The sequence below is a fragment of the Dendrobates tinctorius genome, unplaced genomic scaffold (genome assembly GCF_039654945.1).
Source record: "Dendrobates tinctorius isolate UK_male_01 unplaced genomic scaffold, ASM3965494v1 ptg000166l, whole genome shotgun sequence".
NCBI lineage: Eukaryota > Metazoa > Chordata > Amphibia > Anura > Dendrobatidae > Dendrobates > Dendrobates tinctorius.
Genome location: NW_027361833.1, coordinates 5,637,254 through 5,650,086, shown reverse-complemented (window position 1 = coordinate 5,650,086; position 12,833 = coordinate 5,637,254). Strand labels below are relative to the sequence as shown.

The 12,833-nt window shown below is 48.7% G+C and overlaps 1 protein-coding gene across 1 annotated transcript in view; it reads right to left on the bottom strand.

Annotated features, from left to right (window-relative positions):
• The window catches only part of MRPS9 (mitochondrial ribosomal protein S9), a 164,457-nt gene that overhangs the window by 46,486 nt on the left and 105,138 nt on the right, over window positions 1-12,833 (bottom strand). The gene's annotated exons all lie outside the window — the stretch shown is intronic.

Sequence of the window (12,833 nt, the reverse complement as noted above, 5' to 3'; positions counted from 1 at the left end):
TAGATTCTTGGGAAAGTGCAATTACATATTTGCATATTTCCCACACCACACTTACTAACTAGATTTCTGGGTTACCAGCATTTATACATAATGTGAAAGAGCAATGAGACAAATAAACCAAACTGTATTCATACAGATATTAGGTAGTAAAGGTTTCAATCACTTGACTATGTGAGTGCTCCTTGTAAATGACTTGTGCTGTAAGTACTTCCACGAAAATAGATTTACAGGGTGTAATAAATCATATTATCACTAAATAATACAGACATCTGCAAGGAGATTTTATTACTTCTTTACTGGTTGCTAGTGATGAGTGAGCATGCTCAGAAAAGGTGTTATCTGAGCATGCTCCGGTGCTAACAGTGTATTCGGCGTGCTCGACTAATATGTTCTAGTCCCCGCGGCTGCATGTCTCATGGCTGTTCAACAGCTGCAACACATGTAGCGATTGCCTAACAAAAAGGAAATCCCTGTATGGGTTTCAGCTGTCTATCAGCCGTGAGACATGCAGCTGCCGGGACTCGAACATATTAGTCGAGCAGGCCGAATACACTCGGTTAGTACCTAAGCATGCTCAGATAACACCTTCTCTGAGCACGTTCGCTCATCGCTACTGGCTGCCCATAGGCGCAGTTATAAAGAGCGTTTGCTTACACGCCACTGCTCTGGGCTACATCTGCAAAATCTCTGAGCTGAGAGATTAAATACAGAGCAGTAAACTTGCAGGCAACACTGCAGCCAATCAAACAGACCAGGGCAGTTGCAGCGTGACAGTGCTGGACCCGGGAAGAGTATGTAATGTGCAGTATTTTTTTTTTTATGTATATGAGCTTATGGATAAAAGGGTTTTTTGCTTTTTAAGAAAGAGGGCAACTTTAAATTGGGCTTTTTATAAGCTCTTTTTTTCCCTGCACATTGGTGGCTGCAGAATGAGTTAATTAAAAATCAGTGGGAGACCTTGTTGAGAAAGGTTTTTTTTATCTGAAGTTGCAGATTTATAATCAAGGACCACATCAAAGCTGAGCTGAACCTTGGTGCGGCAATAAAACATACTCAAGCTCAGAATAAGACCTCATTCACACAACCATATTTATAGTCATGTGAATGTTTAAAATAATGTGAAACCACAGCACTGTGCACTATAGGAGCTTTTCCCATTCCAACCAGTCAGAAAAAGTATTTGACACAGTTTTTGATGTGGATTTAGGAACAGAAGCAATTTCTAAATCTTCGTCAGAAACCTGCGCACGTATCATTAGAGTGCTGAGTGGTGGAGGTAAGAGTCCTGTAAGTAGAATTTCTACCCATCTGACACTTATTCTATATACTTCCGATATGCCACAAACGTCACAGAAGGTAATAGCCCTTACCTTAGGGTATGTGCCCATAATCCGGAGTTGCTGCAGGATACACGCAGCGTCCAGATGTTACAGCATAGTGGATGGGACTCCAAGAAATCGCATGTCCACTATGGGTCCACAGACGGCTGAGGATCACCCGTGGATGCTAACATGCAGTGCGTCTTTCCAGGCCGCAGCATATCAATTTCTCTCTTGGAGACATGAGTCTCCGCAAGAGAAATTTCACCAATAGAAGGAAGCGCTTTGGACGCATTAAACATGCGCTGCTACTTCTGGATCGCATGCACCCGACCTTACATTTTTAGTGCAGCCTGACGTGGCCCTTGGACCAAAAAAGGTTGTGCAACTCTTCTCTAAAGCATAGGTCCTGCTTGTGACACGCACTTCTAACCAGGCACTGTAAGGGTGCTTTCACATTGCGTTCAGGCAGTGTCTGCCTCCAGTAGGTATACACACTCAAAAATGATGCATGACAGAAGAAAGAGCACACGCTCGCTCTGTCGGCACCATTAGGGTGTGTGCACACATTGCGGATTCTGCTGCGGATCCGCAGCGGATTTGGTCCTGCGGATCAGCAGCAGTTTATGCTGCGTTGTACAGTACCATTAAAAGCAATGGAAAATGAAAAACGCAGTGCACATGGTGCGGATTTTTCGGCGCGGATTTGCTGCGGTTTCAAAACCGCAGCATGTCAATTCTTTGTGCGGATTCCGCAGCAGTTTAGCACCTGCTCCATGGCAGGTGTCAAACTGCAGGGGAAAACCGCAGACTAAACCGCAGAAAATCTGCAGATAAACCGCAGGTCTTTTGACCTGCGGATTTAGACAAATCCGCAAGGAAAATTCCACAGCAGAATCCGCAACGTGTGCACACACCCTTATAGTCTATGGTCCAATCGCCGCATACGTCCAAATCCTATTTTGTGGGGGGTTCAGATGTAAACTGATTGGGTGGATCAAGGAAATGCTGTAGATATAGTATATCTTGACTTCAGCAAAGCATTTGACAAAGTCTCTCATACAATCCTTATTGAAAAAATGACTAAGTATGGAATGGACAAGGCAACTGTTAGGTGGATTCATAACTGGCTTAGTGATCGGACCCAAAGAGTGGTCGTAAATGGCTGCACATCCAGTTGGAAGAATGTCTCAAGTGGGGTACCACAGGGCTCTGTCCTGGGCCCTGTATTGTTCAACATCTTTATCAACGATTTAGATGAAGGAATTGAGGGTAAACTGATTAAATTTGCTGATGACACAAAGCTAGGAGGGATAGCTAATACTAGAGAGGAGAGAGAGAGGATTCAAAAAGATTTAAATAAACTGGAGAAGTGGGCAGCAACTAACAGAATGGTTTTTAACAGGGAGAAATGCAAAGTACTACATCTGGGCAATAAAAATGAAAAAAGCATATATAGAATGGGAGGAATAGGGCTAAGTGACAGCACATGTGAAAAAGACTTGGGTATACTAATAGATCACAGACTGAATATGAGTCAACAGTGTGATGCAGCAGCAAAAAAGGCAAATGCAATTCTAGGATGTATTAACAGAAGCATACAGTCTAGATCACGTGAAGTCATTATTTCCCTCTACTCCTCTTTGGTCAGACCTCATCTGGAATATTGTGTCCAGTTTTGGGCACCACATTTTAAAAAAGACATCAACAAACTGGAGCAAGTTCAGAAAAGAGCGACCAGAATGGTGACCGGTCTGCAAACCCTGTCTTATGAGGAAAGGTTGCAGGATTTGGGAATGTTTAGTTTGCAAAAGAGAAGACTGAGAGGAGACTTAATAGCTGTCTACAAATATCTAAAGGGCTGTCACATTGTAGAAGGATCAACTTTATTCTCATTTGCACAAGGAAAGACTAGAAGCAATGGGATGAAACTGAATGGGAAGAGACACAGATTAGATATTATAAAAAACTTTTTGACAGTTAGAGTGATCAATGAGTGGAACAGGCTGCCACGAGAAGTGGTGAGTTCTCCTTCAATGGAAGTCTTCAAACAGAGGCTGGACAGACATCTGACTGGGATGATTTAGCGAATCCTGCTTTGAGCAGGGGGTTGGACCAGATGGCCCAGGAGGTCCCTTCCAACTCTACGATTCTATGATTCTATGATTCAGACAGGGCCATATGCGTGCCTGAATGCAGCATGAAAGCACCCCAAGACCGCAGGGTGGCTGGTTACTCAGGCAATGAGCTGTACACGCTAAAATTTAAAATCCCTCCATTCTTTAGGAAAGAATGGCTTTTTAAAAGGAATCTGTCAGCAGGTTTTGGTATGTAATCTGAGAACACCATGATGTAGTGGAAGAGAGCCAGATTCCAGCGATATGTCACTTACTGGACTGTGTTTTACTGTTTCAATGCAATCGGTGTTTTATCAGCAGGAGACTATCACTAAAGGACAGGGCGCCTCATGCATTCTAGTCCAACCACTGATGAGCAGTTCTCTGTCACTATACAATGTACACAGACAGCTGTTGTGGGGCGAAGTTATAAATAGCTCAACAACTGGGCTCTGCTACATCTGCAGCAGAAAAAAACTAGTATAACTGCAGCACCCAGTAAACTAAGAGCAGCATTGATGGAATCAAGCACACTGCAATTGTAACCACATAACTTGAGATAAGTACTCCCATCAAAGTGTTTATCCTCTTATTATATTGCAATCATCCCATTATATAGCCCTGTGTACTCACGATTGCTCATTTTACCTTTCTACCCAGTTAATTCTTCTCATTTCTCTGCTCTTTGTAGAGACAGGAAGTCTCTTATCCCTGCAGAAATCATTCTCCTCTTCACTTCCTGACCCAGCAGCTCCACCTCTCCCCCTGCCATTGACTTTTGCAGTGTTTATATGAGTTATCCTGTCACAGGGTTACCGCAACAGTGTGGAACCAGAAGACTGCAGCGTCTGATTGCTCCTACTCCGGCGCAGAGACGAAGCACTTCGCCTTCATTTAAATGGTGTATATTCCTTCTGGCACAACATCTGCCATGTTGAAAATCTCTGAGTTCACAGCTGAGCTCAGTTAGCCACTCCTTTCCTTTTTATAATCTGGTCTCTTACTAATCCTTGTCAGAGCTAGCATTTGCTGCATGGCTAACGGTGGGAGAAGAGTACCGATGAGAAGGAGTGTTGGAGGAAGTTATCAGTGACTGTTGCTTGCTTTGTATGTGTGGTAATTCCCTACTCATCTCTGTTTTGGTTTATTCACCTACCACCTTGCCCCGCTGCATTTCTCTGTTCTATGTGAGTAAATATTCTGTATGCCTTGAGTTTTCTGTTAACCCTCATTTGTGTTGCCTTGTTTGACAGGTTGGTGTACTACGGTGCACAGTAGTGCTCCTCTTCCCTGGGTGGGGGAAGAGAACAGATGGAGGGCTAACTCAGGGAGTAGGGCAAGCTATGGCACCCCCTAGTGTTAGGGACAGGGAAGGAGCCCCAGGTCCCAGGTGACCCGACAGCTGTGTCATGACACATACAGGGAAAATTGACCTCCTGTTCCTAAATAGAGCTTAGAAGGATTCAGCTAGTCAGTTTTTAGTCACGTGATGTCATAGACCCAATGGAAGACAGAAGAATTAGCTGGGAAGAAAGGCAAAATGAGCAATTGCAAGTACACAGTGCTATATAATATGATGACTGTAATACATTAAGAGGATACAAATTTTCATGGGAGGAGGAGTGCTTCTTTAAAAAACAAAAAAATCAAGATTCAACTCAATATATTTATAGACCAAGTAGAATATATTTTTACTGAAGTGAAAGTAGAGAGAAGCATCTGCGACCACATCTGCAGGTATAGACTGCCTCGTGCTCTGAAAAGGGCAGGCAGGTTTACACATTGTTATCCATCCTAGTTATTCTCTAATGACCAGAAATGGGATTTAAACTGTATGTAAATGAAAACTAATAGCAGTGATATTTCCTAGATTTAAGACTCGCTATTCAGAGCCAAACCCTCCACTGAGCAGAGGACAGACGAGAGCAATGAGGCTGTCACCACACGACCTACCAGCTGAGGCACGAGTCTATAAGACCACATTACCTAGAACACCGGCTGCCATTTATAAGCGCTGCCAGATCACAGCTGCATTACCACTGGTTTCAGCCTAAACTCCCCCAGCCACTGGAGCATAAAAGACATTGTAAAACACCACGGAATAAACGATAACATGTCTTTATAAAGTCAAGGGTGAGCAGAAAGGTCTCCACAAATGGACAGAACTGCAGAGTAAATGCTAGAAGGCTGGCAAAACGTACTAGGAATTGCCAAAAAGCTATAGTGTCACATGGCACATGGCTTTGGTGGAATAGGCGTTAGGTGAGTATAACTGTGTTTGTTATTGTTTGTTATTGTTAAATAATAAAGTAAAACTGTTTTGTTTCATTTCTAATAAAAGACTATTCTGGCTGTGTTTTTATTTACCATACCAGGATTAGTAATGGATAGGTATTTTATAGATGCCTCTCCATTACTAATCCGTGGGATTGATGTCACCTGAGAAAACAAAGGTGACACCAACCCCACAAATATTAACCCCACTTGCCATCGCTACAGGGCAAGTGGGAAGAGCTAGGCAAAGTGCCAGAATTGGCACATCTAATAAATGTGCCTTTTCTGGGCAGCTGAGCTGCGGGCTGCTATTTTTAGGCTGGAGGGGGGGCCATATCCATGGGACCTTTACCAGCCTGAGAATACTAGCCAACTGTCTGCTTTAGCAAGGCTGGTTGTCAAAAATGGGGGGTACTCCACATCGTTTTTTTAAATTACTTAAATTTTAAAAAACAGCATGGAGACCCCTCTATTCTTGATAACCAGCCTTGTTAAAGCCGACAGCTGAGGATTGCAGCCCCCAGCTGCGAGTTCTGCCTGGCTGGAACCCAAGTTGGGACTTGGGGTTGGGACTGACTTATAATGAATAACCCCGTCTGCTTTTGAATCTTTCAAGCTACACTTTCTGGATATTGTTACGTCCTTCTTTGTCTTTATATGACTGATTCTTATCTTGTTTGCAGACGGTTATAAAAAAAAATGTTAAAAAAAAAAAAAAGTGTTGTTTCCAGAAAACAATCCATACTTTTAAAGTAACAGTTTCATAGCTTTTTTTTGCGCAGAAATGTACAAGATGTGTATAAAAAAAACATGGATTTTTGTGAGAACTCACCGTAAAATCCTTTTCTCCGAGACGCTCAATGGGGGACACAGGTACTGTGGGTGTATGCTACTGCCACCTGGAGGCTGACACTAAATGAACAAAACATCCTCGCCCCGATTGCGGGAGGAAACCGGTTTAGTGCAACAGCAGTAGGAGAACACAAAACAAATCAGCCTTAATGCAGATAACAATATGTCTGGAAAGGGACCACCCTAACATCAACAAAAATGCATATTAGTTAAACAAGAGTCAACTGGCTATCAGGGTGGCAGCTGTGTCCCCCAATGAGCGTCTCGGAGAAAAGGATTTTACAGTGAGTTCTCACAAAAATCCATGTTTCTCCTTAGTCTCACTGGGGGACACAGATACTGTGGGACGTCCTAAAGCAGTCCCTGGGTGGGAAGTTGACTCACCGATCCAAGCTACATGCACCTCATGTCTAAAGGTGCGCCACCGCTGCTTGGAGAATCCTTCTACCCAGGCTCGCATCTGACGAAGCATGCGTATGGACATTGTAATGTTTAGTAAACGTGTGCAGGCTAGACCAGGTTGCTGCTTTGCACACCTGCTCCGCCGAAGCCTGGTGCCGAAGCGCCCACTGCCCGAGTAGAGTGTGCTCTGATCCCTGCTGGAACCGGCGCACCCCTGATGCGGTAGGCTTCCTGAATAGTTAGACGGATCCACCTGGCTATGGTCGATTTCGAGGCTGCGAGTCCCTTCCTGCGCCCCTTGAGTAGCACGAACAGCGTGTCCGTCTGGCGAAAGGGTGCCGTCCGCGACACGTACCTCCTGAGTGCTCTCACCAGGTCCAATGTGTGAAGAACCTTTTCCATACGGTGTACTGGCGCTGGACAAAGCGAGGGCAAGACAATATCCTCATTAATGTGGAATGAGGAAACGACCTTCAGCAGAAAGGGGGGAGCTGGTCTGAGAACCACCTTATCCTTGTAGAAGGTGAGAAACGGTGCTCGGCAGGACAGGGCCACCAACTCCGAGACTCGCCTAATGGAAGTTATGGCTACAAGGAATACCACCTTCCAGGAAAGGTACGACAAGGAAATGTCTTGAAGAGGTTCGAATGGAGCTTCCTGGAGCACACTCAGGACCAGGTTAAGGTCCCAGGCGTCCAGGGGCGCCCTATAGGGAGGTACCAAGTGTGAAACTCCCTGGATGAACGTCCTCACCTGCATATTGGTAGCGATTTTCCACTGGAAGATGGACAAGGCCGATATCTGTCTCCTAAGGGAGCTTGGGGCCAACCCTGAGTCTAAGCCCGACTGGAGAAAAGCCAAGATGTTGGGGCTAGAAAATGTCAGCGGAGAAAAACCGCGATCTCGACACCAACCAAAGAAGACCTTCCAGGTGTGATGGTAAATTTTCGACGAGGTAGGCTTCCGGGCGCTAACCATTGTAGCGACCACGTGACGCTCAAACCCCACCTGGGTCAGAATCCAAGATTCAACGGCCATGCCGTCATACACAGGGCCCCTGAGTTCAGGTGGAAGATCGGGCCCTGGGCCACTAGGTCTGGCAGTCGCCATGGGACGTCGGCGAGCAGCTGTACTAGATCTGCGTACCATGCCCGACGGGGCCAGCAGAATCGCTGGAACCCCTTCTGTTTTGATCTTCTTGATGACCCTCGGAAGTAGTGGCAGCGGGGGGAACAAGTATGGAAGGCGAAACTGGTTCCATGGCAGAATCAACGCATCCACGGCGATCGCTCGCGGGTCCCGAGACGGAGAGACGAACACGGGCACCTTAGCGTTCACCCTGGAGGCCATGAGATTCACATCCGGTGTTCCCCACTGTTGGCAAATCTGCTGGAAGACCTCGGGGTGCAGAGACCATTCCTCGGACGCGACACCCTGCTGGCTGAGGAAGTCCGCCGCCCAATTTTCCATGCCCGGTATGTGGACCGCCGAAATTACCGAATGGGTCCTTTCGGCCCAGTGAAGCATGTGTCCCACCTCACGCATGGTTGCCGTGCTGCGAGTGCCCCCTTAAAGATTTATGTAAGCCACCGCCGTGGCGTTGTCCGTTTGAATCCGGACGGGACGTCCTGCTAGAAGGTGCTGAAAATGTTGCAGTGCCAGCCGGACCGCTCGTATTTCCAACAAGTTGATCGGGAGGCGTGCCTCCTGTTGCGACCATTGCCCCTGAGTCGTGTGGTGGCGGAAAACTGCTCCCCAGCCAAGGAGGCTCGCATCGGTTGTGATCACCAGCCACTGGTCTGGGGGGAAAGGTTTCCCCTGAAGGAGGGAGAAAGTGATAGTCCACCACTGTAGTGACTGTCTGACCTGAGAGGACAACCGGCACCGACGATCGAGCGTGAACGGGTTCTTGTCCCAAGATGACAAGAGGGAGTGCTGCAGGGGGCGAAGATGAAATTGGGCAAACGGAATCGCCACCATCTTCCCTAGTACCCTCATCCCAAACCGAATGGTGTGAGGGACTGGTTGTAGAAGCTTCCGGACTCCTTGCCGGAGCGCTAGAGCCTTGTCCTGAGGGAGAATTACCAACCCTCGGGAGGTGTTGAAAATCTTCCCTAAAAAAGAAATCTTCTAGGCTGGGACAAGGGATGATTTTTTCCTGTTGACCAACCACCCTAAGCGGGAGAGGGTATCCAGCGTGATGCTGACGTTCTCCTCGCATGCCCGAAATGAGGGGCCCTTCACAAAGAGGTCATCTAAGTATGGCAAGACGACTATGCCCCGAGAGTGTAAGATGGCCATGACAACCGCCATTACCTTTGTGAACACTCTGGGGGAGGTGGCTAGCCCAAAGAGCAGTGCTACAAACTGGAAATGTCGGCCATTGATGGCGAAACGTAGAAACCTCTGATGTGGAGGAAAAATGGGGACATGTAGGTAGGCATCCTGGACGTCGATACAGGCCAAGTATTCCCCTTGCTCCATGGCTGATATAACTGAACGGAGATTCCATTCGGAAATGTTTGATCCTGATGAACTTGTTCAGGAGCATTAGGTCCAGAACCGGCCTGACTGTCCCGTCCTTTTTGGGGGCCGCGAACAGATTGGAATAAAAACCCTGAGCCTTCTCGTGCTCTGGTATGGGAATAATGACTCTGTTGTGCTGGAGTGACTCGACAGCTCCTAGCAACGCCTTTGCCCAGGCCTCCACTTTGGGAAGCTGGGAAAGAAAGAATCGTTTTAGAGGATACCTGACAAACTATCTTGTACCCCGAGGACAACAGTTCCGTCACCCATGAGTCGTGTGCTACTGTGACCCAGACGTGGCGAAACTAGAGCAGCCGGCCGCCCACTCTGCTGATGTCGGCTAAAAAGTGCTCCGAGTCATTTAGCTGAGGCTCTCTGGGACATGGTTCCCCTCGACCTGGGTTGGCGAGCACGCATCCTGCCCAACGGGTTGGCTCTATATGAGACCTGTCGATCCCTATCCTGGTTGGAGCGAGCTGGAGCGGCGGAACTGGCCGCTGCCGTCCACCCAGGTTTGCGAAATGCCCGAAACCGTGCCTGAGGCTGGCGAAACGGCGGTTTGACCCACTGTTGCGGGAGGAAACTGCTTTTTCCCCCTGTAGCATCGGAGATGAGTTGGTCTAACTTTTCCCCGAATAGGTGGCCCCCTTGATAAGGCAGGGAAGTCAAGGACTTCTTGGAAGTTGAATCGGCCCACCACATCCTTAACCATAGGGCCCTCCTAATGGAAATTGCGTTTGCGGCAGCAAGTGCCACGCAATTGGCCGCATCCAAGGAAGAATTGATTAAGTAATCACCAGCCATAGCGATCTGACTCGCGATCTCTGATACCTCCGTAGGCAGGTCCCTATCCTGCAGGGCCTTGTTCAATGATTCTGACCATGATATCATGGCCTTGGCTACCCATGTTGCCGCGAACTAGGGAGAGAGTGCTGATACTGATGCTTCATATACCGAGCGAGCCAAGCTCTCTATGAGCCTATCAGTGGGGTCCTTAATGGAAGAACCACTAGGTATGGACAACAGGGTTTTAGAGGCCAAGCGTGACACTGGTGAATCCACCACTGGGGATTTCGCCCATTTCTTACAGAGCTCTGGGGCAAACAGATATCTTGCTTCGAGCGTCTTCTGGCCCGAGAAACGCCTATCCGGCCGTTCCCTGTGACGCTGCACTATGTCCTCGAACTCTGGGTGAGTGCAAAATACTCTATGCGGTCGCTTAGCCCGCTTAAAGGATACCTTATTACCTGAGGCCAGGGAGACGTCATCCTCAATCCCCAAAGTCTGATTGACAGCTTCGATGAGGCTGTCAACTGTTTCCCGACACCCTGGGGTATCTAGGTCCAGGGGTTCGTCTGCGTCATAATCTGAACTCTGCCCGCTCCCGACTGTTGGTGAAGGAGAGCGAGACACCGAACTCACGGATGCCGAGGCACCGGATGGGCCAGGAGACGCCGTATGGGTTCTTATCCTTTGCGCCTGCCTGGAGTGAGAGCAGCCCCTGTAGGCCGGAGGCTCTTGTGAGGTGGATGACCCTCCCAGACAGGCAAGCCATTATCTTTGCCCCAAACTGGGGCGTAAAGGGACTCGATCGCCTTTGTGAGCGATGCCATAGACAGTGACAGGTCCCATTCCGGAGGATCTGGACCACTGGCCTCAGTCGCAGGGGAGGGCTCCTGGGTGCGTTCGGTGTCGCAGGCTTCGCATAATTTGTTGCTCTGCGCCCGCGGAAACATGGCCTGACAGGAGATGCATGCAGCGTATAGGAACATGTGCGTCTTCCCCTTCCCGGCCATACTGTCTGCCAGGCTTTAATACTGTCCTGCTGGAGGGTGAGGGGGGAGGAGGGCACCCCCTGATTATACATAGCGTGGCCTCTAGAGTCGGGTTCGCACTTACCCCGATCCTGTGTCCCCCACGTGTTCTTGCCGTGTGCTGCTCCTCTCTGTGCTGCGCGTACTTTGGCAGTGGGTAGGCCGACGCGTCCTTTCCCGGTTGCGGCCTACCCTGGAGTGAAGCCGGGGGGCTCAATTTACTCGGCGCCTGCCCAGGTCACGGAGGGCGAGCCGCCGGAAATGACGTCGCGACGGGAGGGCGGGACTTCCGCCCGTGGCCTAACACCGGCCGAAGCCGCGGGCTGGATTTCTTTAGCGTCCGCCCGCCAAGGGGTGGCGGCGGGCGGGTAGGCCGCCGCATACCAAGGGTGCAGCCGGCATCGGGACCAGGCGTCAGACCCACCGCCGGAGGAGGGGGGGGGGGGGGAAGAGCCTGTCCTTCAGTGCTGCACATCCTGCACTTGCACCTCGCATGACGCTAAGGGCTGCAGCCCTCTGGACGCTGCCGCAGGGCCCTCCCAGGTCATCCCATGCATGACGACCTCGCCGATCAGGTAGAGGGAAGGGGGGTGATATCCAGGATGGTGCAGGCACCCTAGCTCCGTCCTCCTTCCAGGGATGAGAAGAGGGACCGTCCGCCGCCTTGCAGCACCGCCGTCTAGCGTTGGTGGAGCAGTGGAGGCCGCTCAGACTAGTCTTGTGCCTCTGTACAGCCCATGGTTTCAATACCTAGGGGTGGACAGGGCTAAGTCCGGCATCATGTCCCACATCGCGGGAGAGGATACGTGGAGGGACACTCGCACGTGCTCACCCGTTGATGGTTTGGGGAAATCAGACCCTTTCAATAGGATCCGTTGCCCCTGTCTTATCTTCATAGAGAGAGAAAAAAAAAAGTCTGGGGAAAACGGCCCAGATATGTCCCATGGTGCGGGAGAGGGTACATGGAGGCGATACTCAACACGTGCTCGCCCACTGATGGTTTGGGGAGATCGGACCCTTTCAATAGGGTCCGTCGCCCCTGTCTCATCTTCATAGAAAAAAAGAAAAAGTCTGGAGCAAACCAGACGTGTGTGCCTCCAAAGGACTCTAAGCATAAAACTGGTTTCCGCCCGCAATCGGGGCGAGGGTGTATGCGGCGGAGGAGGAGCTAACCTTTTTTGTTCACTTAGTGTCAGCCTCCAGGTGGCAGTAGCATACACCCACAGTACTTGCGTCCCCCAATGAGATGAAGGAGAAAATTATAAATATATCACACACACATACAGACACAAAAGTCAGCCTTTTTTATCCATATGCTTTGGATATTATACTGTATATATGGTGACCGGATCATGCTGTATTTTACAGTATAAGCACATTTTACCATTAACCTTTCGTGTCTCCCCTATTTCTTCATAGACTGTAAGCTTGGTATCCGCATTATGTTTATTCTGTATTGTGTATACAAGTCGCCTCTAAAATTGTAAAGTGCTGCGGAACATATTGGCACTATAAAATAAAATTATATA